This window comes from Megascapheus bottae, chromosome 7, assembly GCF_031878675.1.
Source record: "Megascapheus bottae isolate mThoBot1 chromosome 7, mThoBot2.hap1, whole genome shotgun sequence".
Classification (NCBI taxonomy): domain Eukaryota; kingdom Metazoa; phylum Chordata; class Mammalia; order Rodentia; family Geomyidae; genus Megascapheus; species Megascapheus bottae.
The window spans coordinates 20,897,845-20,925,012 of NC_143515.1; the positions used below are offsets into that span (position 1 = coordinate 20,897,845).

At 39.6% G+C, this 27,168-nt stretch overlaps 2 pseudogenes; one reads left to right on the forward strand and one right to left on the reverse strand.

The window, feature by feature from the left end:
* Nucleotides 1-1,390: 1,390 nt before the first annotated feature.
* On the reverse strand, nucleotides 1,391-1,676 carry LOC150060390 (NADH dehydrogenase [ubiquinone] iron-sulfur protein 5 pseudogene; annotated as a pseudogene).
* A 23,813-nt stretch (nucleotides 1,677-25,489) lies between these two features.
* On the forward strand, nucleotides 25,490-25,990 carry LOC150060391 (immunoglobulin kappa variable 1-39 pseudogene; annotated as a pseudogene).
* The last annotated feature ends 1,178 nt before the right edge of the window (nucleotides 25,991-27,168 follow it).

The following is a 27,168-nucleotide window of genomic DNA, read 5'->3' on the forward strand; positions in this document are numbered from 1 at the left end:
CTTCTTCCCAATGCTGCAGGCATCCTGGACCTTATTGGTTATCACCAAGCACAGAGCACATATGGTGTCACTTTCCTCAGAAGATCAGGCCTCACCTTCTCTTGGCTCTTCTCACTCTGTTGCCCCCACCTGGATATTTGCATACTGCTCCCTAGGGAGGACCTTCCTCTCTAAGTCTGAGATAAAGGCTCAGCTCTGAACTTGCCTTGACCAGTGAAGACTCCTCATTTCACTCCTAGAAAAGAAGTCCTTCTCTCAGCTCCTGAGGCTGTTAATGCTCTGGATTCCTGGTAAAGGCCCAGTTGTTTCCTATGCATGTATTAAATGTGCAGGTGTTTTATACATGAGGTGGCAAGTGAGATTTCAGTCTTTAAAAGGGAGAAACATTTCAGAAGGAGCTAGAACCTGTGCTGGGAATATTGTATGTGAGTCTTAGAGATTCGTTTACATTTTACAAGTAATTCTAACAACCAGCTGGTAAGTACAGTTGGTTAGAACATAGTGTGAATAAAAAATGTTTAATATTTGGTGTTTTAGATTATCAATCAACTCCTGAAATATGAATGAGGCAAGATATATCAAAATACAAGTAATAAATGCATTGCTATCTATGTTTGTATATAACCTTGTACTTCTGATTTATTTCAGTTTCAGGATCCAGTGGAGAAATTGTGATGACCCAGTCTCCACTTTCCCTTCTTGTCACCCTGGGAGAGACAGCATCCATTTCCTGCCTCATGTCTGGTGATGGAAACACCTATTTGGAGTGGTACCAGCATAAGCCAGACCAGTCTCCACAATCCTTGATCTATAAGGTTTCCATCCGATTTACTGGGGTCCCAGACAGATTCAGTGGCAGTGGGTCAGGCACAGATTTCACACTGAAAATTAGCAGGGTGGAGGATGAGGATGTTGGAGTTTATTACTGCTTTCATTATACACATGCTCCTACCGCTGCAGTGATACAGCCCTGAATTAAACCTCCCTTTGGTTGGGGCAGCTTCACTCATGTATCCTGTTCTGGGGAGCAGCAGAGCAGTTGATCTGTGTCTCCTGAGGAGGAAGATATTGAGGTCAATCTAAGAGTGATGCACAGTGGAGACGAAGAATATGTGACATTACCAGTACATACAATCTATGAAGATCAGGGGAATAATCATGGGATGGGGTATAAGGGCCAGGAGATACAACATAATCCATGAGATGTTTATTGAAAAGAAATTCTTGCCTCCTAAGTGGTATTAGAGCCAATCAGTAATATAAGAACCTAATGTCTTTTGTGATTTTCATCGCTTTATAATGGATCTTTTTTTTTTTAAGTGGAGCAATCCTTCATTTTATACACTATCAGGAAGAGCAAACAATCTTCCCAGGAACACAGAAAACCTGCTCAGGGCATCTCTTCACCCTGGCCCTGGTGGTGAGGTGGAAGAGTGTACTTCCCTTCCTCAATGAGCTTAACCCACCGCTTCCTGGTAAGTTTCAAATGCTTTATAGTTTTCAGTCGGTACAAACATTCATGGAAATCATCAAGTTCTATCTTGTACTCTTTCTGTGCCTTCTTTCCCAAAAGTAAGGTATTAGGAAGCATTCTTGAAGGGCTGTTCAGCACTCTGGATTGTCAAGTGATGATCTATGCTAATATCCACCCTTTACTGCATGTCAAACAAATGCATGTCGTCCACTGCAGTGCCCTTGTCTAGGAGATAGATGGAGAAACACTTGCTAGATGACACAGCTGCCTGCTGCCAATAATGAATCTTATAACATGTCCATCAAGCACATGGTCCTGGCCCACACCTGTTTCATATTCTATGCTTTCTGTTCAGAAGCTGGAAGCCCAGTTGTGCCTTCTTTAGCTCTGCTCAGTGTGTTCCTCAAACACTGCCTAAGCATCAATCTCTGGATCCAGAGTCCAGAGTGCTAACCATTACCCAATGGAACTCTGCTCTAACCATGAATCTCTTAGCAACATTTTGTCATGATCTCCTGGCTGGACCAACCTTGCTCAGTTACAGTACTGGCTCCTGTGCACTGGTCACTGGCCTTCTGTGTCCTGGGACTCTGGCTCTACTTAAGGCAGCAGAGTGTAGTGAAGGGCTATCAGAGTGTCCGTGGGTCCCAGAAATTTGAGATTCAACCCTTGTGAATGGGCACAACATTCACAGCTCTACCTTGTCAGCCTGTGTGACTTTTTTTTAAACACCATGGCATGGGGGAATCAATAATGTTTAAGAGTGTTTTGTATCTACTTCTAGATTCTGCTGGCAGTGTTACGGGTTCCAGGTTCTGTTGTTTCTCTTAGAGTTTCCAACACAGTAGGTCTCCATCACTTGATGGGGAGAAACTGAATCCTGATAAGATGCTAAAGATTTGCTCTACCTGGACACAATACTTTTCCCAGCTGAACAGAACTTTGATTTCCAAGTAGCACCATGGTTGTGCAACACTGTGCTGTCTCACTCAGTGAAGATCTCCAGTACAACTACACAGAAGTGAATTAAAACTAAATGACTAGTCCTTCAGGGGCTATAGATACTTCCGAGCACTGATGAGGGAAGCTCTGAGGGAATTTGGTTTCCTCCTCATTTTAAGCTGAGATGAGTTTCTTTCCCGTGTAAAGGGAAGGGCTGCAGTACCTTCTGTGAGAAAACAGTGCTCTTAATATTCCACAAAGTGAGAGTTCAAGTATGGGTGACAGAAGGAAAGTGTGGATAGGGAGAATCAGCCCCTGTAGCCAGGAAGGAGACAAATTCTTGAATGACAAACATGAGAATGTAGTCAACACAGGCTGTGCTGCAGGCCATGGGGCTAGGTCTCTGATGTATGCAGGGTTGTGACTCTCCTGAAGCCATAGTGCAGGAGTAACTGTTGTCTTCTTTGCAGGACACATCCTGAAATTGGATTCACAGGAAGCAAGGACTCTCCACAGGCTCTATCAACACTGGCATTATTGAGACTAATTCTAGCAGCTTTGTCAAAACAGCATTGAGATTCCACTTTATTTTAGTTAGAATGGTCAATGTCAGGGAAGCCAATAAAAAGAAATGCTGGCATGGACATAGCCAACAGGGAACTCTATTACACTGAAGCTGGGAATGCAAGCTTTTCCAGCCATTCTGGAAAGCAGTATGGAGGTTCCTCAAAAATCTAAACACAGAGCTAGCCATTGACTCAGTAATTCCACTTCTGGGCATTTATCCAGTAGAATAGAAACAAAGCCACATTAAAACTTTCAACATAACCATTTTCATTGTGTCATTATTTACCACAGTCAAGATATAGAATCTGCCTAGATGCCCCTCAATGTGTGAATGGATCAAGGAAATGTCACACACACACACACACACACACACACACACACACACACACACAATGGAATTCTACTCATCCACAAGAAAGAATGATTTTGTACTATTTGTAAGGACATTGAAAGATCTGAGAAAATTGCATTAAGTGAAGTAAGCCAGACCCAGGGAAACTTAGGTTTTCATGGATTCCTTCCTTAGTGGTAGCTACAATGTACCTATAAATATGCAGGTAAAGAAACTTGGTTACAAAGGAATTAACTAAAGTATAGTAGACTCCATGAACAGTGCAAATATTATAAATCTTAATAACAAAACAAAATCAAAGATAATCAAAATAAGTACCAGACATGAGTACTTACAAGATAGAAGGATGGTGCCAAAAGAAGAGGGTAAAAGAATGAAGGGGGAAGGGGTGAGAATGCAGGTGCTGATATGTTGCCGCATTAGGATTATCAGTGAGTCAGAACAATTCCAAGTCCTTTTGTTTTGCTTAATAAAGCCATGTGCCAAGTTTGTGTTGAATGGATCTTTCTCTAAATGTCTGGGATAAACACTCCAGTGGACAAGTCTAGTTTCAGATAAAGAAATATAATGAGGAGGCTTTGATCCTCAAAGGGATCACTGACCTGATCAAACCCCAGGAAAGCAACTTGGGTCTCTTCTGGGTCCTCAGCATATCCTATTGATGAGCTAGGTCCCCTGAGACTCAGAATGGAAGCAGTCACTGAGATGAGGCAGCTGGACCTCTGTGCTTATCCCTGCCCAGAGGCTGCTGATTTCCATAGCCAACAGCACAACCCACTGCCCTCAGCAGTTCTTCATAGGCTGCTGCTCCCTCTGTGCAGCAGATCAGTCAGCATCCAGCATAGACATGAGGACCCCTGCTCAGCTCCTGGGGATCCTGCTGCTCTGGATCCCAGGTAAGGAAGGACAAAACTGGGGATTAGCACATCTCAATGTGATCCATGATGGTTTACTCTTTAGGGAAACCTTCTTAAAACTTCATTAATAATATGAATATTTGTATTTATGTTTCCACACTGGAGTCAGGTGTGACATCCAGATGACTCAGTCTCCATCATCCCTGGCTGCATCTTTAGGAGACAGAGTCACCATCACTTGTAGGGCCAGTGAATACATTTCCCGTAGTTTAGCTTGGTACCAGCAACATCAAGGGAAAGCTCCTAGGCCCCTGATCTATGCTGCATTTAGTTTTCAATCTGAAGTTCCATCCAGGTTCAGTGGCAGTGGATCTGGGACACAGTTCACTCTCGCCATCAGCAGCCTGCAGCCTGAAGATGCTGCCACTTACCACTGTCAACAACATTTTTTTACTCCTCTCACAGTGATACAAGTCACAACATAAACCTCCAATGGAAGCAGAATTGAGAGTCTAGGCTGTCCCAGCTGCTCCTCCTGCTGCCTCCACCTGTTGACACAGCTTCTCAGGTTCCTCTAGACTTTTTTTTAAAAAAAGATTGTATTAACACTGATTTTTTTCATATATTTTTATTGTAATTAACAGAAGGGTTACATTATATTCACCAGATAGACGGTGCATTAATTCACATACGTTGATACACTTTCTCATGTCTTGGTCCCCATTTCCCTCCCGTCCACCCCCACCCCTCATCTTGTTTTCCCCCCTTCCCTATCCAATTTCAAATAACCAAATATGCATTTATCCAATATATCAGATAACAAAGTTAGATACTGTACCAATATGAGATAACCAAGGGACAGCAAAAGAGACGAGAGATAACATAGTACATTAAGGACAACAATCACTCATTATATGACTTTTGTTTCTATATCCTAGAGGTACTTTCATTTAGCGTCAAACTATATGGCCTTATGTATCTAGGTTTTTCTCTATTGCAAATCTCTGCTAGGAGAGCCCAAGATTTCTACTGATTATGACAAATGAGGGAAATCATTGAGCCTAAGTTCCTTTGAGTCTGGCTTACTTTACTTAATATGATTTTTTCTAAGTCTTTCCATTTCCTAACAAATGGGGTGATGTAGTTCTTTCTGACAGCAGCATAGAATTCCATTGTGTACAAATACCACATCTTGTTGATCCACTCATCAACTGAGGGACATGTGGATTGGTTCCATATCTTTGCTATGGTAAATAATGCTGCAATGAACACTGATTTTTAACATCACATTTCAAATGCCATTTTTAACAAACAAGTATTCAAGTATATGCAATCACTGACAAATTTTAGAGCATAATTAAAATTAAGCTGAGACATTTCATAGTTATGTATCGGTCTATCTCATGTAACATTATGTCTATAGAATATATACCCCATCATGGATTTTTATGTCTATGTAGTTATGTTTATTTCCATAACTTTTGGTACCCAAATATTGGTTCATCGCTCTTGTATTGTTTGGATCTAATATCCACATATTAAGGAGACCAAGTGCCTTTTGTTCTTTTCATCTTGACTGACCTCATGTAACATTGTTTGCTCTAGTTTCATCCATTTCCCAGTGAATGCCATTATTTTATCTTGTCTGATGGCTATGTAGAATGCCATTGTATATACGTACCACATTTTCGTATCCATTCATTTATAGTGGGGCATCTGGGTTGTTTCCATCACTTGGCTATTATTGTGAATATTGCAGAGATGAACATGGCAGCCAGACTTTCAAGCTCACTAGAAACTATTGGGACGAAGGTCATGGAAACATTTGCACATCCTAACTATCCTTTGCTCATCCGAAGCAGCACACAAATAACAATGCCTCTTCTTACTTAAAAAAAAGACATATCTGTACTGTGCCCATGTGTGGTTCAAGTTATGCTATTAATTTGCATTTACTCAATAAAGAAGACACATTTCTACATATGTCAATTCAGGTTTTTAATAGCAAGGCAGTGCAGTTGTGAAAAAGGGGTTTGAAATGATTGTTGTCCTTAATGTACTATGTTGTCTCTCATCTCCTTTGCTGTCCCTTGGTTATCTCATATTGGTATAGTATCTCACTTTGTTATCTGATATATTGAATTTATTTGTATTTGGATATTTGAAATTTGATAGGGAAGAGGGGAAAACCAAGACGGGTGGGGGGTGTGGGGGGGAGGGAAACGGGTACCAAGACATGTGAAAGGGTATCAATGTATGTGAATTAATTCACCTTCTATCTGGCAAATATCATGTAACCCTTTTACTAATTACAATAAAAAAGAAAAAAAAGAAAGAAAAAGGGGTTTGAAATAATCATTTGTATAGAAAAAACAGTCACTGAAATACTTTGAAAACAATTTTTAGTGCCAGATTTTAATTGCATTTGAAGTACAATATGATGTTTAGTTATATGCACATGTTTTACAATGATGCAAGCAATATAATGAGCAAGAAGTTTGATTACCTAAACATTAATCAATCTCTTGTAGTCAGGGCATTTTTGTTCATTAACTATGAGAACTCCAAAAATATTATTTCAGGACTGGGAGTGTGGCCTAGTGGTAGAATGCTTGACTAGCATACAGGTGGCCCTGGGTTCAAATCTTTGGTACAATGTACACAAAAAAGCCAGAGGTGGTGCTTCTGGCTCCACTGATAGAGTACTTGCCTTGAGAAAGCCCAAGGAGAGTGCCCAGGTTCTGAGCTCAAGGCTCAGGACTGGCAAAACAATTCATCTAATTACTAGAAAACTAATTTCATTTTGATGCTGAATGTCGAGTTTTTGAATATTTCTCAAAACCATTGTTTCATCTCTTGAAAGTAGAATGCAATGATGATTTAATAGTAAATTGACAAAAAGGGAAGTAATATAAATTTGTATTAGAATACTTAGACATCATTTTCCATATTGTTTAATTTCAGAATATTATTCAGAGTTCAGATGGTCAAAACACCCTTGGTTCCTGGCCCAGTTAAATAAATAAACACACAGAAAAGAAAAAAAACATGAAATTATGTGAATAAATAGAATATATTTAGGATACTTATGGACCTATATAACAGGTACAGATAAATAGTGACCAACATTGCAACAGTATTTATAAGAGTAATCTGAAAAGTCTTTTATATACCATAAATATATACATTCATAACTTCATATGTATAATTTTACATGGAAATGGATGCAGAAGAAATGTGTTGAATAGAGAAGTACTGCCCAGAAAGACAAAATAATTGACAGTGATTATGATGCACTGTATTTATAAACTGACACATTTTTTTGCCAGTCCTGGGCTTAAGCTCAGGGCCTGAGCACTGTCCTTGGATTTTTCTCAAGGCTAGAGCTCTACCACTTGAGCCTTAGCACCACTTCTGGCTTTTTCTAAGTATGTGGTACCAAGGAATTGAACCCGGGTCTTCGTGCATGCTAGGCAAGCACTCTACCACTAAGCCAAACTCCCGGCCCGTAAACTGATATATTTACTGATAACTCTTTTGTTCAAACACATACAGATAATAAATGTAGAATTAAAATTAAAAAATGTGTATGGAGTTCTAAATTTCTCCCCTCTCATTTCTGTCCACCTATTTTTCTGAAAGTTATAGATGAAGAGGATTGAGTCTTTTAGGGTTTCTCATGTTATGTTATTTGAGATTTGAAGAGATCTCATCCCATTCAGAATATCCACTAGAAAGCAGAGAGGACACGGAGGGGTGGGAAATGCTCTTCCTGAGGAGAACGTGATGAGAGGAATTCGCAGCTGATGATCCAGTGAGTCCATGGCCCAATTCTCAGAATATATCCAGAAAGACCTTGCCCATAGCAAGAGTTTCAGTCAGTCTCAGTCAATTGAAAATGCAGTATTTACATGAAATATGTTAGGGATACTTGTCAAACACACTACTTGCTGACACATAGAAAGCAACACAACTAAACATTGATGCACTGTTATCATCTTTCTTAGAATTTGTTCAGAGTTCAGAATCATGTACAGGACCCCTATGTTACAAATTTAAAATTCCAAGATCTCCTCAGATCTACTGCCTGTGAATGTGCACAGCAGCATGTTAACCAGGGAGGTCTGTCTGGCTGTGTAGGAAGCTTTATTCAGGAGATGAGTATAATGGGTACATACCTGATTTCTACTCCTCAAGCCATTGAAAAGCATTTCTATGTAAACCACATTTCTCACTCCTGTTGTGTAGTTGAGGGCAATTGGCCAGCAGGACATTCAGTGCCTCCATCATGTTCCAGGCCTGAATATGAACACCATCCATGCCTGATCGTGGGGAGATTCTGAGGTTCTTTTAGCTACATTTGCCCTGTGTTTACAAGTACAAACTCAAATTCTGATTTTCTGTAAGGCTTATGAAAGGGACAAGAGTCCAGCACCATCCTCATGCCTGTATTATAGCTAATCAGAAGGCTCAGATATGATGATTATTGTTCAAAGCTCCCCCAGAAAAGAAAATCCAAGAGACATTTTTTTCTGAATAATGGGCCAGAAATGGAACTGGGGCTCCAGGTCATAGCTGGGGCCATGATTTCAACCCCCAGGACACACACACACACACACACACACACACACACACACACACTTGCATGGTGTATAAAAATGCATAAAGATTTAGTCATACATTAGAGCTTTTATGTTTGTAATTCTCTGAGCAAAAGAAAACAAAGCATGAGATTTCAATATCTTTTGTGGGTTATATCATTATGTAACTCTTGCATACAGGAATGAACTCATAGCTTATCGGGAAATTTCCTGTTCGTCTACATTATCTCCCCCCTCCTGAGTTGCTAGCTATTAAATTTAGTTTGGAGAATTCTTTTAGTTATGGTGTTCAAAGAATTTGCTCAACCTCTTTGTAGAAACAAGCAGCAAAGGAGGTAAGAAAGTAATTTGCAAATAAAAATAGAAAAAGAATGGTTTCAGTTTTCTAAATTTCCAGAAGGATAGAAACATTGAGAAATGTTTCCTGTGGAGATAGCCCTAGAGCTTGGAGGAAGAAGAGGAAGAGTGGAGCTGTTATTTAAGTGTGTTCTCTTCATCCCGGGCCATTTGTAAGAACTGCTGTGCACCCACTAAGTAGATGGCATCCAGAAAAATTATCATATAATTCTTATCCTTAGTTCTATTGATGTGGTGTATTACATCGTTTGATTTGCAAAAGTTAAACTGACCTTGCATCTGTGGGATGAAGCCTACTTGATCATAGTGTATAATTTTTAAAATTTATTTCTGGATTCTGTTGGCTAGTATTTTATTGAGGAGTTTTGCATCTGTATTCATTAGAGAGATAGGTCTGTAGTTTTCTTTTTTGTTGGGTCTTTCTCTGGTTTAGGGTTGAGTGTAGTATTAGATTCATAAAATGAATTTGGTATTGCTCCTTCTGCTTCTATTTCTCGGAAGAGTTTCAAGAGTATAGGTGTTACTTCATCTTTAAACATCTTGTAGAATTCTGCAGTGAAACCCTTTGGACCTGAACTCTTTTGGTTGGCATTTCCCTGATTGCTTCCTCAATTTCATAGTATGAAATTGGTTTGTTCAATTTGTTTACCTCATCATTGTTCAATGTGGGTAGCCTATATTTATTTAAGAAGTCATCCATTTCTACTAGAGCCAGCAGTGAGGTGTGGGGGAGAGTCCTCACGTTTCGGATTCTTTGAGAATGTTGGATATAAGCTTTATCTGGATTTCTTTACCGGTTTGTGTACTTTTCCATTGCTTCTTGAATTTGTAGTTGTAGGTTTCTTAAGATTGTTTACTCGTGGGATTCTCTGATTCTCTCTTTCTGTGGGAAAGAGCTAGGCTGGATCGCTTTTGTCTCAGTGCCATCTTCCAACTTTTATTTTTCTATTTTTGATAATCAATTATTTCTGCAAGGGTCACTGTTTTTTTATGAGTGAATAGCTGAAAAGTCCATTAGTAATGGTGCTACTTGTTGTTGGAACTAGAGCTTCATTACTTCTAGGCTAGGAACAATTATCCACTTGTGTATTTATTAATGTATCCACATGTATATAATCATATTTACATATACTTATGTATATATACATGCATGCATGCACAAATACATATGTGTGTGAATTTTGTTGATTTTCCACTTACCTCCACAACAATAGGTTATTATTAAATAAAATGTTAGGCATTTTCTCATATTTCATTTTCTCACCACATATCCCGTTTTGTATCTATGAAATATGTTGCTAAAGGAAGACACAAATTTTCATCTAATTAGGTTACATTTCTTTATTTCAAGAGTAGGAATATTGATTCCTCATGAATTTAGCCATATGACTAACAGCTGTACTAGGTGATGGGAAATTCCCTCACACTGTCATAGCAACTCCTCCCCATGTTTATGTACTCCTCAGACTCTGATAACTCTGATAAGTTGAGATAACTTTGCATCCCATAGAGTTGTGATATCCTGGACCCTGAGAATAGCACAGGTAAATGCTACACGCGTGGATGTCTCCTTGTGCCTCATCATGTCCATGTGGACTCCTCTTCACTGGATTCCACAATGCTATTTCTCCTTTCATGGACAATCAGATCTCCTTTTTCTTGTTTCTAAGCTCCATGTAACCTCCTCCCCAAATAGATGACATTTCCAAGTGTGGCAGGCTCCAAGACAGTAGGTTCTGAAATTCCAACATAATTTTCCCTTTGATGGGTCTACTCACCCTTCTTGGGCCCATTATCTTTAACTCAGAAACATGGCATTCTCTTAATAACTGGAAAAGACCCACCAAGTGAAAGAGATATGTATGTGTAGGCAACACAACAGGTTCCAGGTAACCTGAGTTTATCTTCCTTTTCAAGGAGAATCTCTGCTTATGAACACAGTAGCTGAAGTAAAGATGTTTAGCACCCAGAAGGAATAATATGAGGACCACAGGCACGGACCTTTGAAATTACACACAAGGCTAAGTTGGCAAAAAAAATGATTACTCAGGAATAAAAGGAGAAAATCTCTGAAAGGACTTGCTTTTTTGTTCATCTGGGATAAAACACACAAAAATGAATGAGAAAATAAGGCTGAATAGTAGAATACAGTAGTATGGGCATTTTCTTTTCAATGCAAGAGCTCCAGGAAAGCAAATTGGTGATTCTCTTCTGTGTCCTCAACATATCCTATTGATAAGCTAGGTCCCCTGAGACTCAGAATGGATGCAGTCACTGAGATGAGGCAGCTGGACCTCTGTGCTTATCCCTGCCCAGAGGATGCTGATTTGCATGGCCAACAGTACAACCCACTGCCCTCAGCACTTCTTCATAGGCTGCTGCTCCCCTTGTGCAGCAGTCAGTCCAGTCAGCACCCAGCATGGACATGAGGACCCCTGCTCAGCTCCTGGGGCTCCTGCTGCAATGCCTCCCAAGTAAGGAAGGACAATGCTGGGGAATAACAGGTCATGTAAACCATTGTGCCTTATTCTTTTTATAACTTGATTAATAATGTACACATTTGTATTCATGTTTCCACACAGGAGCCAGATGTGACATCCATATGACCCAGTCTCCATCGTCACTGTCTTTGTCTCTAGGAGACCTAACCACCATCATTTGCAGGGCCAGTGAGGGCATTTCCCACAGTTTAGCCTGGTACTGGTAGCAACAGCATCCAGGGAAAGCTCCTAAGCCCCTGATCTATAATGACAATAGTCTGGAGTCTGGAGTTCCATTCTGATTCAGTGGCAGTGGATCTGGGACACAGTTTACTCCACCATCAGCAGCCTGCAGCCTGAAGATGCTGCCACTTACCACTGTCAACAACATTTTTTCTATATATTTTTTGTTGTAGTTAATAGAAGGGTTACATTATATTCACCAGATAGAAGGTGCATTACTCTGTCAACAACATTTAGTGCTCCACTCACAGTGATACAAGTAGTAACAAAAACCTCCCAGGGAAGCAGAAGTGAGAGTCTAGGCTGCCCCAGCTGCTCCTCCGGCTGCCTCCACCTGCTGACACAGCTTCTCAGATGCAAACAGACTTTGAAGGTCACTAGAAAGTATTAGGAGAAAGATCATGGAGACATAACCACACCTTAACTCTCTGTCTTGCTCATTTTAAACAGCACACACATAACAATGCCACTTCTGACTTACAAAGATCACAGTCTACACTCATGTAGAGCCCAGGTTCTGCTAAAATATTTGCAGTCACTCAGTAAAGAAGAAGCATTCTAGTTACATCAAAGCAGGTTTAAACAAGTGATTTTTGAAAAACACTTTTTTTAAATTTTTTATTTTTTTTAATTAAAGAATTTATTTACATTGATTTTACATCATATTTCAAATGACATGTTTAACAAATGACTATTCAAGAAGGGAATCTCTATATATAATCTCTGGCACTTAGTTTTTAACAAGATCAAAATTAGACTAAGGGTTTGCATATCATAGATACATATTAGTTTTTGAAATAAAACATTATGTCTATAGAGTCATAGGTTTTTATGTCTATGTAATTGTGTTTATATTTCCAATAACATGTCCATAGCATTGAGTATGCAAATATTGAGTCATTGTTCTTATACTGTTTGGATCTAATAGCCAAATATTAAGGATACCATGTGCCTTTTGTTCCTTTGGTCTTGACTTGTCTCACTAAACATGATTTGCTCTCGATTCATCCACTTCCCTGCGAATGCCATTATTGTATTTTTGTCTGTTGGCTATGTAGAATTCCATTGTGTATATATACCACATTTTCTGTATCCACGCATCTGCAGTAGGGCATCTGGATTGTTTCCATCACCTGGCTATTGTGAATAGTGCAGAGATGAACATAGCTGAGCAGGTGTCTTTATAATATCCTGGGTCATGCTGTTCAGGATACCTGACCAGAAGTGGTATGGCGGGATCATAGGGAAGGTCTATTTTCAGTTCTTTAAGAAATCTCCACACTGCTTTCCAGAGTGGTTGAACTAGTTTACAACCCCACCAGAAGTGTAGTACGGTCCCTTTTTCTCCACAATCCCGCCAACAACTGTCATGGTCTGAGTTCAAAATCTTGCCCATTCTTGTTGGGATAAGGTGGTATCTTAGGGTTGTTTTTATTTGCATTTCCTTTATGACCATGGATGATGAACATTTTCTCATATGCTTTTCTGCCATTTTAATCTCTTCTTCTTTAGTTCCCTTGCCCATTTAGTGAATGGTTTGTTGGGTTTGAGGGGAATAGTTTCTTGAGTACCCTGTAGACACTGGATATTAAGCTTTTGTCAGATGTATCTTTTTCCAGTTGCTTGGCTGTCTTTCTACTTTTACAGCTATGCTTTTATCTGTGCAGAAACTTTTTATTTTTAGGTAGTCCCATTTATCGAGTCTCTCTCCCATCTGTTGTGACCCTGGGATTCTGTTCAGGAATCTTTTGCCTGTGCCTCAGAGTTCCAGTGTTTCTCTTACCCTATCATGAAGTAGTTTCATGGTTTCCAGTCTGACATTGAGGTCTTTGATTCACTTTGAGTTAATGCTTGTGCATGGTGAAAGGCTTGGGTCAATTTTTAGTTTTCTGCATGTGGCTGCCAGCACCAATAATTGAATAGACTATGTTTGTCCCACTGTATATCTTTGGCTCCTTTGTCAAATACTAGTTGCCTAAATGTATGTGGTTCTATTTCTGGGTTTTCTATTCTGTTCCACTGATCTTCTGGTCTGCTTTTGTGCCAATACCAAGAGGTTTTTGTTATTATGGCTCTAGAGTAGGGCTTGAAGTTTGGGACTGTAATACCACCTGCATTGCTCTTTTTGCCTAGAATTGTTTTGGCTATTCTAGGTCTTTTCTTGTTCCATATGAACCTGTGGATTGAATCTTCTATTTCAGTAAGGATGTCTTTGGGATTTTGATGAGGATTGCATTGAATTTGTATATCAATTTTGGCAGTATAGCCATTTTCACTATGTTGGTTCTCCCTAGCCATGAGCATGGGATGTCTTTCCATTTCCTAGTGTCCTCTTTAATTTCTTTCATTAGCCTTTTACAGTTTTCATTGAATAATTCCTTTACATCTTTGGTTAAGTATATTCCTAAGTATTTTATTCTTTTGGGGGCTATTGCAAATGGGATCATTTTTCTTGATTTGGCCTTCTGTTTGTGTATTGTTGGTGTCCAAGAAGGCTACTGATTTCTGAAGGTTAATTTTGTATCCTGCCACATTGCTAAAGTAGTTTATTAATTCTAGGAGTTTGGGAGTGGAGCTTTTTGGGTCACTCAAGTAGAGGATCATGTCATCTGCGAATAGGGAAAGTTTAATTTCTTCTTTCCCTATGCAGATTCCTTTGATGTCCCTTTCTTGCCTTATTGCTCTGGCTAAGGATTCCAGCACTATATTGAAGAGAAGTGGAGAGAGTGGTCATTCCTGTCTAGTTCCTGATTTTAAGGTGAATTGTTCTAGTCTTTCACTGTTTAGTATAATACTGGCTGTAGGTTTTTCATATATGGCTTTAATTATTTTAAGGAATACATCTCTTATTCCTATTTTTTCTAGTGCTTTCAACATGAAAGGATGTTGTATTTTGTCAAATGCCTTCTCCGTGTCCAAAGAAATAATCATATGATTCCTATCCTTAGCTTTGATGTAATGGATTACATTGATTGATTTGCGAATGTTAAACCTGCCTTGCATGTGTGGGATGAAGTCTGATGGATCTTAGTGTATAATTTTTAAAATTTGTACCTGCCTTCTGTTGGCTAATATTTTATTAAGGAGTTTTGTGTCTGTGTTCATTAGAGAAATAGGTCTGTAATTTTCTTTTTTGTTGGGTCTTTCCCTGGTTTGGGGATGAGAGTAATATTGGATTCATAAAATGAGTTTGGTATTGTAGAATTCCACAGTGAAACCATCTGGACTTGGGCTCTTTTTGGTTGCTGTTTCCCTGATTGCTTCCACAATTGCATTGTAAGTGATTGGTTTGTTCAATTTGCTTACCTCTTCATTGTTCAGCATGGATAGCCTATATTTATTTAAGAAATCATCCATTTCTACTAGATTTTCTTGTTTCTTTGAATATAGGCCCTGGTAGTACTTATTCATCATGGACTGAATTTCTTGGGTATCAGTTTGATTGTTCCCATGGAGTCTCTAATCTTGTTTATTTGAGTCTCCCCTCTCGTTTTTTTGATTAATCTCACCAGGGATCTGTATATTTTGTTGACTCTTTCAAAGAACCAACTTTTTGATTTATCAATTTTGTGTATAGTAGAACTTATTTCAATCTCTGATATTTCTGATTTTATTTTTGTAATTTCTGTCCTTCTAGTTGTTTTAGAATTGACTTTTTCTTGCTCCTGTAGGTGTTTCAGTTTCTTTTTTAGGTTATTTACACGCTCTTCTTCTGTCTTTTCAATGTGCGCTCCTAGTGTGCTAAATTTGTCCCTTAGAACTGCCCTTGCTGTGTCCCATAAGTTCCTTTGGATGTCTCTTGATTGTCATTACATTCAAGGAAGTTTTTAATTTATATTCTGATCTGATCTGTAATCCAGGAGTTATTGAGAAGTGTGTTGTTCAGCTTCCAAGTGTTTGAATGTTTATTGACTTTGACTGCATTGTTCAGAATTAGTCTGACTCCACTGTGGTCAGATAATGTGCATGGAATTATATCAGTCCTCTGGTATCTGCTTAAGTTTTCTGTATGAACTGTTATATGATCTACTTTGGAGTGTATTTCATGTGTTGCTGAGAAAAATGTAAAAAGTTTCACCGTTTAGTGGAAGACTCTGTGTATATCTGTTAAGCCCAGCTGGTCTATGGTGTCGTTTAAGTCGATGGTGTATTTGCTTAACTTTTGTTGAGTTGACCTGTCATTTGTTGAGAGTGGCATATTGAGGTCTCCCACTATGATTGTGTTTGAGTCTATATCGTTCTGTAATTCTAAGAGAATTTATTTGACATATTTGGGTGCTCCCATGTTGGGGGAGTACTATGCGTATGGATTGAACCTTTTACTAATATGTAGTGGCCGTCTATATCTTTATGTACTGATTTTACTGAGAAGTTAATTTTGTCAGTGATTTTGATTGCTACTCCTGCTTTTTGGCATGCTGTATAGGAGTGGAAAATTCGTTTCCATCCTTTCACTTGGAATTTGTTTCTCTCTTTGGCAGTGAGGTGGGTATCTTGGAGGCAACATATGGATGGGTCATGTTTCTTAATCCAGTCCACTGCTCTGTGTCTTTTGATTGGATTTTTCAGCCAGTTCACATTTAGGGAAATTATGGAGAAGTGGTTAGTGTCCATTATGATTTTTCATTTTTTCTTCTAAGTTTTTTTCTCTCTTTTTTCCCCTTTTGTGTTTAGTGAATTGTATTTAATTGCTTCTTGATGGGGGCTCTTGGTATCCTGCAAGTTGTTCTTGATTAATATTGTTTGCAATTCTCTTTTAGTGTGCATGTATTCATAAAGCTTCTCTTTGTAGTGAAATATTCTTATTTCTCCCCCAAATGTAAATGCTAGTTTTGCTGGATATATCAGTCTGGGTTGGCAGTTGTTTGTCTTCAGGACATGAATGATGTTTTTCCAAGCTTTTCTTGCATTTAAGGTTTGTGTGGAGAGGTCTGCTGTTATTCTAATTTTTTCCCATTGTAGTATAGCTCTTTCTTTGTTTTTGCATCATCTAAGATCAGTTCCTTGGTATTCGGGTCTAGTGTCTTTACTATGATGTGTCTAGACGAATTCCCTCTAGGATCATGCTTATATGGAGTACTGAAACCTTCAATAATGTGAGTATTTTCTCTATGGAGGTTGGGGGAAGTTCTCTGCTATGATTTTGGTGAATAAGGGTAGCATTCCTCTGTCCTGAAACTTGTCCCCCTCATCAATCCCTAGTATACGAAGATAGATTTCTTGGCTGCATCTACCAGGCCCTGGAGTTCTCTTTGGTGAATTCGGACTGATTTTTGCAGGTTGATGAATCTCTGTTCCAGCTCTTGATTTCTGTTCCTGATATCCTATTTTCCATCTCAGTCAATCTGTTGCTTAATGTATTCCTTTTTGCTTGAATTGTGGACACTAAGCTGCTCATGTCTGCTGAGAGGGTATTAAACTTTGCTTCCATTTCTCTTTTGAATTTGAGGAGCTCTTTGGTAATTTCCTGCTTATGTTCCTGTAATTGTTTTTGTAATTCTCCCTTAATTTCTTTGGTCATGTCCACAATCATCTCCTTGAATAGAGTCTTATTTCATGTCTCTTCAGGTGTCATTTCTTGGGATGGTGACATCTCTCTCATCCCCTCGCCCTTCTTTCCTTTTGAGCTTTGTGTGGGATTTTGATTATTTATATATGTTGTAATCGTTGTTGTGCCTTGCGAGGCATCCAGGACTGTTGTAGGTTCATTCTGCGGTTGGTAGGTGGCGGTATTTACTTTGTTTGGGACTGGTGGTTCTGGGAATCTGTGTGTATTTGTGGTTCTCAGCCAGAGAACCACAGAGTTTATAGCTTTTACAAGTGTTCGGCCTGTTCCCATAGTCTGTGTGCTGTTGCATGGCTAGCTCTCAGCCCAACCAGTGACTCCACAGTGGGCTATAGGATGGAGATGTGCACTTCAGTCCCATCTATCCCGATGGACAGCTACTTTTCCTGCCTTATTCCCAGGGGAGGGACCTAGCCAAGGTCCTGGGGTTTGGTATTTTCTGGTAGCTCTCAGGTACACCCATCTGAGTGGTTTCCACCCAGTTGCCAGGGGCAGGGCCCAACTTAGGACATGGGCTTCCAGTTTGGAGGTGCACCTTTCTAGCTCTCAGGGGTGGAGCTCAGCCCCTGTTTGTCTGCCCTTCAGTTCCCTGCTGTCTGTCAGCTGATTTGGCAAAGAGTCTGTCTGTGACTCCATGTGGGGCCCCTTGGTGCTGTCTTGCTGGAGACTCCTAGAAGGAGATTCGGGTAAGTCAGATGCTGGTTCCCAGAGACCCGCGTACCCCCACTTGCTGTTGGAAGGCAGGGTCTCAGCGACCTCTGTCTCCAATTTCAGCGCCCAGAAGAGGGGGCTATTGGGCAGGTGGGAGCAGGGACATATCCGCCCCCTTTGGTAGGGTGCTGGGTCTTAGTGCCTGCTCACCTGTCAGTATCCAGTCAATGGCCTGGGGGAGGGGGCTGTTGGAAGAAGGAGCAGGATTCTGAATTCATTGCCTCCCTGCAGTTGTGAGTCCTTCTCGGGCAGGTGGAGGGTCTGAGTTAAGTTCTGTGGCTCGCCACCAGCTCTGCTTTCCTGATGGTTTTGGCAGAACCCACTGGGCTACTTACTGACAGGGTTAGATGTTAGCTGCTCCAAGGTGTTGGAGGGTCGTTCTCTTCCCCTCTGGTCTCCACTTCCATCTGTGCTGTCCATGCCTGGTCTGTGCGGTTCCTGCGTGCTGGTGTAGCTGGAGTTCAGGGCTTCCTGGCCCGGTGCTCTCTGCCTAGGCTTTCTCAGCTTGGAGTCGGGCAAGAGGGGCAGGGGAGGAGGTCCTCAAGTTTCAGATTCTTTGAGAACTTTGGATATAAGCTTTATTTGGATTTCTTTTCCGGTTTGAGTATTGCTCCGTTGCTTCTTGAATTTGTAGTTGTGGATTTCTTAAGGTGGTTGGCTTGGGGATTCCCTGATTCTGGGAGAGAGCTAGGCTGGGTCCCTATTGCCTCGGCGCCATCTTTCGACTCCTGAAAAATACTTTTATAAAGAAAAAGTCATGAGAAATTTTTGAAATCAATTTTTGATTGCCCAGGTATAATGGTATTTGAAGTACAAATTTATGTTTAGGTATGTGAATACATTGTGCAATGATCCGATCGATCATTGATTAACAAGTTAGTTCATCAACTTAAACATTTACCACAGATCTACATAAATATATATATATATTTCACTACACAGGTGATCTTAAATTTTATATATTTTTAGATTGTAAAGGACCAGAAGTTTTTAAAATGCAAATAAAATGTTCACATATATACTGAAAATAAATTGTTGACAACGTAAAGCTGTGATAATGGCCAACACTTACATGCTATACTGGATATTGAATGTTTCCCTATCCCATTCATAAGCTGTCATAAGCTGGGGAGATGGACACCTGTGAAACCCTCATTGTGGGGTAAAAGCAACAGGGGCAGGAGTTCAAGGCCAACCTGGGCTCAGAATGAGATTTAGTGTTCCAATATACAAAATACAAAACAATGTGAGTTTAGAGTGTGACCACCAATATGGAGTGTGACCACATTTCAATATACAAAACAATGAGAAAGGGTTGTGGAATGTTGCTGTTCCATTAACATATAATATCAATTATGTTATCATGGTAGCAATGAGCAAAAGCTAGACAGAAGAAAAAATGATTCTGGTTTTGTTTAAGTAAACCATTGTGAACTTTGCCATTTCTATACTAATATAGTCCACAAAGAGTACAATTAAAATGTAACAGTTCTATGGAAACCTTTTGGAAGGAAATACCTTGGCAGTAGCAAATAAATGCTTCAACATTTAGTAGTTTTCCTATATGAAAGAGGCCCCATTAAAACACTTTCAAGCAAAGGAAGGACACAGGATCACTTGAGCTCTATTTGAACAGAGAAATTAAGGAGGGGGATGCAGTCTTCATTTCACAACACTGTGGCAAGTACGGTTCTAAAAAGAGAAGGTGATCAATCATGAGGTTATACCTTGGATTACAATATCTGCTATCGATCCACATGTCTGGTGGCCTCAGGTGCTTCCATGTGCAAGCAGCTATGCCTATCTGAGTTAGCTCTGGGAGGTTTGGGAGGTAGGAGATCAGATGCTGCCCTGACAGCAATAGAATAGGAGAACTCATCTCTTATCCCACCCTGATGTTAGGCCCTAGAGTTTTTCAGGAATATTTTCTAAAACAATGTTATTAACTTTCCAAATATATCTTAGTAGCCCATTCTTAAATACATTGTGATTTAACATTTTTTAAGAATTTCAGGTTATCTATTACATCTTCATTTTGAACTAGATGTCTCAATTATTGAGAAGAAGGATTGTTTTATGTTCCCTACAGAATGTATTCTGGTGATGGATGGAAAGGACCGACAAGATACAGTTAGGAAAATCATCACAAGTAAAAGTGGAGATTGTCAACTACTGAGCTTTAATCTCTGAAGCTCTATGAGTTACAGTGTCACAGAAAGATGATTAGAAAGCAAACCAATTCCATAATAAATGAAAGTGCTGCTTATTTTACAACAAACAGCAAAGTAAGAATGAGCAGCTTGCTCTGTAGATCACAGTTCTATATGTTGCAAGATTAGGCTATTGTCTCCATGCCCAGGAAAAGGGGTCGAGATTAGAGGGATATATAACTAGCAGAGAGAACCTGACAGAAACACTGCAACTTTCTTGAGACTATGAGGACAAATAATCTAACTGATCATGTTGAAACAGGAAGACAAAAGGGACCAGAGTCTTTTCTACCATTTTCAAGCTGCTGTGCAAGCTTGCTTTTCCATAGATGTCAGACTTCTGTGTGAATCAGTGTCCACTGTGGTTTCTTGTGCTTGAGTAGTGAGATGATTCCTCTGAATTCTGTCCTGATTAACTCCATCCTGCAGTAAGCTGTCACAGAGCTGTTCTGTATGCCACACTGCAGCAGACCAAACTGTTCCTCCCATAATTGGACAGCTTGTTTAGATCATCGAATTCTGTGATAAAGGCAAGTCAGAGTGCAGAAAGACAGTGGGATTTTTCTAGTATCATGTCATTTGGGTCTGTAGTTCTGTCTGCTGTTTTCATATGAGATGATGGTCTAGGTCTAGATTTTCATTATTGGGTTAGAAGTTCCATAAAATAGGAGCTCAGAACTTGGTTGGCACAGTTAAGTGTCTTCAGTGACTTTGGATACATACAGTCACCTCCAGATAATCAGGTGCTCTGTAAATAATTCCTATTAAACTAGATTTGTATGAGACACATTTTGGACTGAGCCACAGACCTGCTTCCCTTTTTCTAGTGATTAATTGGAAATAAGTGTTTCACTTTCTAGTGTCCAGGCTGGCTTTGTACCTCTATCCTCAGATCTCTGTCTCCTGAATAGCTATGATTATTGGCGTGAGCTACAGCACCCAGCTTTATTCAAATTATTATACTGAAAAAAGGACATGTACAGAGCATTCCACACTAAAAGCAGAACACACTTTTTTTCTTTACTGGCAAGTACACATGGAATATTCTCTGTGATAAGCCATATCAGATCTTAGTAAATATAAGGAGAGGAAATATAGTAGAAAGAAATTGTGAACCAATGTTGTAATGAAGACTAAAATGCTCACAAAAATGAGGATATAACCTGTCACATTTATTTTCAAAATTTGCAAAGAAGCAATCAAAAGTCTGATTACAAAATATTATGACAAATGAAAATGCACACAACAACACGTGAACTTACTAAGTGTAGCAAAAGCTATATTAGGAATGTAGTTTGTAGTTGTGAATGCCTATATAAACAAAAAACAAGTTTTGGGGCAGGTTTTGGTCTTGGAACAATGAGGCATCCTTGACTTTTTTAGAACAGGAGACTATGGCTGCGACCCCACCCCTCCATTACACCCTACAATATTAGCGATTTTCTTTTTTTTTTTTTCCTGTAGGTCTTGGGGTTTGAACTCATTCTTGGTGCCATCCCTGAGCTCTTCAGCTCAATGCTTCTGCTCTACCTCTGAGTCTAGCCCCTTCTTGTTTTCTAGAGGATAATTTGAGATAAAATTCTCAAGTTCTTTAGTGCCCAGGCTGATTTTGAGCCTTCATCCTCAGATCTCAGCGTCCTGAGTGCCAGGATTACAGGAGTGAGCGGCTGCACCCTGCTCTTAGGGAAGATTTTCCAAAACACATTATTGTCCATCTCTCATGGATCACACGATCCAGCCCCTAACTGTCTTGTGACTATTATCTTTTCCTAAATTGAATATTGATTACTAGTTTGTTTGTTTGTTATCCCACAACTAGATGTCTGAGTTACTGAGAGGAAGTTCCATTTGCTGTTTCCTACAGAATCCCTCCTGGTGAGTAAGAAAACAGATCAAGCTTCTTAAGTAAGTGCAAAGCTCCATTGTCAAGAATTACTGAGATTCAGTCGCTGAAATTCTGTAAGATGCAATGCCACAGAAAGTCCATTACATGGCAAACAAACCCCACTGTCTATAAATGAGCTGTCTATGTAGAAACAGTAGAGATTGATGGGGTGCTATTACCAACAAGGAGTCCCATAGGCTTGAATGAGAACTCTGGAAAACCAGGCACACTTGGGATGCAATGTGGCTTGCTGACCTTTGTAGAAAACCACTCTGTGCTAGGTGCTGAGACTGGAAACCTAGCCTTGCCTCTATCCCTGCTTCCTCTGTGTCTACACAGTCCATCTCCTAAGGACTGAAGTGTGTCCTCCAAGTTGGTATGTAGAAATCCTGCACCAAATCAGGGTGTACGTGGAGAAAGAGCTATAAGAAGAGAATGAAGTGTACCTTAGGTCATTCGTATGGAAGAATATAGGCCATATTATCACTGGGTGTGTATTTAATATCTATGCTTCCTTGGATAGGAAAGTGTCTGCATGTTTGGCTTTCTGATTAGAATTTTATCACCCATTTGAAGTATTAAATCAGTATGAGCATTTTGAGACGTCCATATTCTCTCTCTTAGGTACCAGAAGTCAGGCTTTCTGTGGGTTCTGGAGGGTGTTTGGCCTGCCACTTCAGAGCCAATAAACATGTGCTGCCTTTTCAAGTGGGCAGAACAAGAAACTCAAGAAAAATGTCAAATCAAGGAATAACATCCCCCACCCAATATAAACAGACAATGGAACAGTCACTGGCAAACCTAGAGGAGAGTCTTCCAAGTGCTATACAAATGCAATTGATAAACATCATTAATGAAAAATGTGAAAATATAAAGAAAGAGATAAGGGAGGAAGCCATAGCTAAACAAGAGGAAACCATAAACAAGGTGATAAGTGAAAAAGAAGAAGCCATAAAGGAGGCCATAACAAAGGTTTTTCAAAGAAAAATGGATGAATTCATAGAATCCACAAAAAGGTGACTGAACTCCAGCAAATGTCCAAAGAGAATAAAGCTACTGAGCTAACCACTCAAAAGAAAATAAAGGAGCTAAGCAAATCCTTACATGATGTAAAAAAAGAGATGCAAGGCATCAAAAATGAGCAATTAGAAGCAAGGGAGATGAAGAATAAAGTAGATAGCATTGATAGCAGGTTAGACAATGCAGAAGAGAATTTCCAGGGCTGAAGATAATTTAGTTGTTATAGAGAAAGAACAGAAAATGAGTCAATCCAAATCTAGGAAATATGAGAGAGCGCTTCAGGAGGTCCAAGATACAATTAGGAAGCTTAATTTAAGGCTAATTGGTATTGAGGAGGGTCTGGAGAAAGAGGTCAATGGTATTGGAAATATACTTCAGGGAATCATCTCAGATAATTTCCCAAATATCCAGAAAGGCAGGCCCATCCAGATACAAGAAGCTTTTAGAACCCCAAACCCTACCGGACCAGAAAAGAACATCCCACCGCCACATTATAATCCAAACTGGATCAATAGAGACCAAAGAAAGGTTCCTAAAACTGAGGGAACATTAAAAGCATTCCATTCCAGGGAAAAGCTGCAACATTATGTTGCAACCAAACCAACATGACAAAAAATTCTCAAATATGTTCTACACATAGAAAACCAACATAAATGCAATACAGAGAAAGAAATGGCACCTAAACATCATACCATCTAAGTACCACAAGAACTGTCAAGACACAGGCCCTAATAAAAGCTTTTAAAAATGGTAGGAACTAATAAATATCTCTCAATCCTAACTCTCAATATCAGTGGACTTAACTCTCCAATTAAATGGCATAGGCTGTCTAATTGGATCAAAAAGCAAGATCCATCGTTCTGCTGTCTTCAAGAGACACATCTTACCCCTCAAAAAACAATCATTTTTTGAAAGTGAGAGGTTGGAATAAACTCGATCAAGCTAACGGCCCCCATAAACAGGCTGGAGTTGCCATCCTCATATCAGATAAAATAGACTTCAAACTAAAATTATTAAGAAAAGACAAAGAAGGTTACTACATACTACTAAAGGGATCTTTCCTCCAGGAAGACATAACAATCCTAAATTTCTACACACCAATCCCGGAGCTCCAAACTTCATCAAGCAAACTTTACTTTCACTGAAAGCATACATAGATCGAAACACACTGGTTATTGGTGACTTTAACACATCACTCTCACCTATGGACAGATCAACAAGGCAAAAACTCAACAGAGAAACCTTAGAATTGAACAACTATATAGACCAACTAGATCTAACAGACATCTGCAGAATTTTCCACAAAGCAACAACACAATATACTTTTTTTTCAGCAGCACATGGAACATTTTCCAAAATAGACCACATCTTAGGCCATAAAACAAACCTGGACAGATTCAGAGACACTGAAATTATTCCCTGCATGCTCTCAGACCACAATACCATTAAATTGGAACTGAACACACATCTCCACCAACGAAAACCCTGTAACTCATGGAAATTGAGCAACATATTGTTGAATCACCAATGGGTCATCGAAGAGATCAGAACAGAAATCCAACAGTTTATGAAATTTAACAAAAAGGAGCACACAAAATACAAGCTGCTTCGGGACACATCAAAGGCAGTACCTAGAGGAAAATTTATAGCTCTGAGTACCTACAAAAACAAGTTGGAAAAATCACAAACCAACAAGTTAATGTGTCACCTTAAGCTCCTGGAAAAAGCAACAAACCAACCCTAATCCCAGTAGAAGGAAGCAAATTATTAAAATCAAAGCAGAATTAAATGATTTGGAATCCAAAATTCTCACATTCTTATACATCTGTTTAGGGGAGACTGAGGCTTGAAAGTCTGGAAACCATAAGATGTAGATCTTTATTTTTTGTAGACAAGCTAAAATGTCACTTCTTAGCAAAATAGAAATAAGTCAAAGTGAGGTTTATTTTCATCCAGTCTTCATGTTTTATATCAGGAAAATGAAAAAGAACCTTATCTCCCTTTAATTCCTCTCTTCTAAGAGTCATTAACATAGAATGAAAAATCAAGAAAATCAGAGTGCATCTTGAAGACAGCAAAAGTTTGTTCTACTCACCAGACAGACAACACAGGCTAGACCATGGTGATTGATTTGCATGTGCCAAAGCACAGCCCACAGCCCTCAGACTTCATAATAGACTGCTCACTTCCTGTGGTGGAGTCAGTTCAGCAGTCAGCACACAGCATGGACATGAGGACCCCTGCTCAGTTCCTGGGGCTCCTGCTGCTCTGGTTCCCAGGTAAGAAAGAACCATGGGGAGGCATAACACAGATCAGTGTTATTCGTGATGATTTACTCTTCACAGAAATCTTTTTAGAGGTTGATTGATAGTGTGGATGTTTGCTTTTATGTTTCTACACAGGAGTAAGGTGTGACATCCAGATGACCCAGTCTCCATCTTCCCTGGCTGCATCTCTGAGAGACAGAGTCACCATCACTTGCAGGGCCAGTGAGGACATTGGATATGCTTTAGCCTGGTACCAGCAACATCCACGGAAATCTCCTAAACTCCTGATCTATGGTGCAGATAATTTGGAAGATGGAGTCCCAACCAGATTCAGTGGCAGTGGATCAGGAACAGACTTCACTCTCACCATCAGCAGCCTGCAGCCTGAAGATGCTACCACTTATTACTGTCAACAGGGTTATGATGATCCTCCCACAGTGATACAAGTCATTACATAAACCACAAGGGAAGCAGAAGTGAGGGCTACTCCTCATGCTTCTACCTGCACGATCTGTCCTAGAATCACAGGACAGTGAACGTCTATGTCTCACTCTCTGGAGTGAGTGTGCTGGGCTGAAAGTTGAAATATTAAAATTAGAACCAAGACTACAAACATCTAAATGCACTGTTTTTATTCTTGAGTCTTTTAACATCTAACAGATATTCACACTGTGCACAGAGATATTTCTAATTTATTATGTTTAACTTTTGTTTTGTGACATCAAAAATTTTAGTGCATAAATTCCATCAGCAATTAAAGACATTTTGCTACTTCATTGTTCTGGTTCATGCCTTTTGTGTTTTTATTTTCCATTTTGGTTTTAGGTTTTCTTATTGCATTTGGAGTACCTCAGTACAACTTTATGTACAGATGGTGAGAGTGAACATTGCATTCCTTGATATAACTTGAGTGATAAAATGTTAAATACTCATTGCGAGTTTGGCCTACTGACAGAGTGCTTGCCTAGCATGCACAAAACTCTGGGTTCCAGAGTGGCTGATCTAGTTTACAATCCCACCAGAAGTGTAGTAGGGTTACTTTTTCTCCACAACCCGCCAGCAAATGTCATTGTCTGAGTTCAAAATCTTGGCCTTTCTTGTTGGGGTAAGGTAGTATCTTAGGGTTGTTTTTTATTTGCATTTCCTTTTTGACCATAGATGGTGAACATTTTCTCATATGCTTTTCTGCCATTTTAATCTCTTCTTCTGATTAGTCTCTCTTTAGTTCCCTTGCCCATTTAGTGAATGGTTTATTGGGCTTGGGGGTGGGAATAGTTTCTGAAGTTCCCTGTAGATACTGGATCTTACACATTTGTCAGATGTATTATTGGTGAATATCTTTTCCCAGTCGGTTGGCTGTCTCTCTGCTTTTACGACTATGTTTTTAACTGTACAGAAACTTTTTATTTTTAGGTAGTCACATTTATTGAGTCTCTCTCCCATCTGTTGTGACCCTGGGATACTGTTCAGGAATATTTTGCCTGTGCCTTTGAGTTCCAGTGTCTCTCCTAATATTATGTAGCAATTTCACGGTCTCTGGTCTAACATTGGGGTCTTTGATACACTTTGAGTAAATGCTTGCACATGGTGAAATGCTAGAGTCAATTTTTCGTTTTCTGCATGTGGCTGCCCAGTT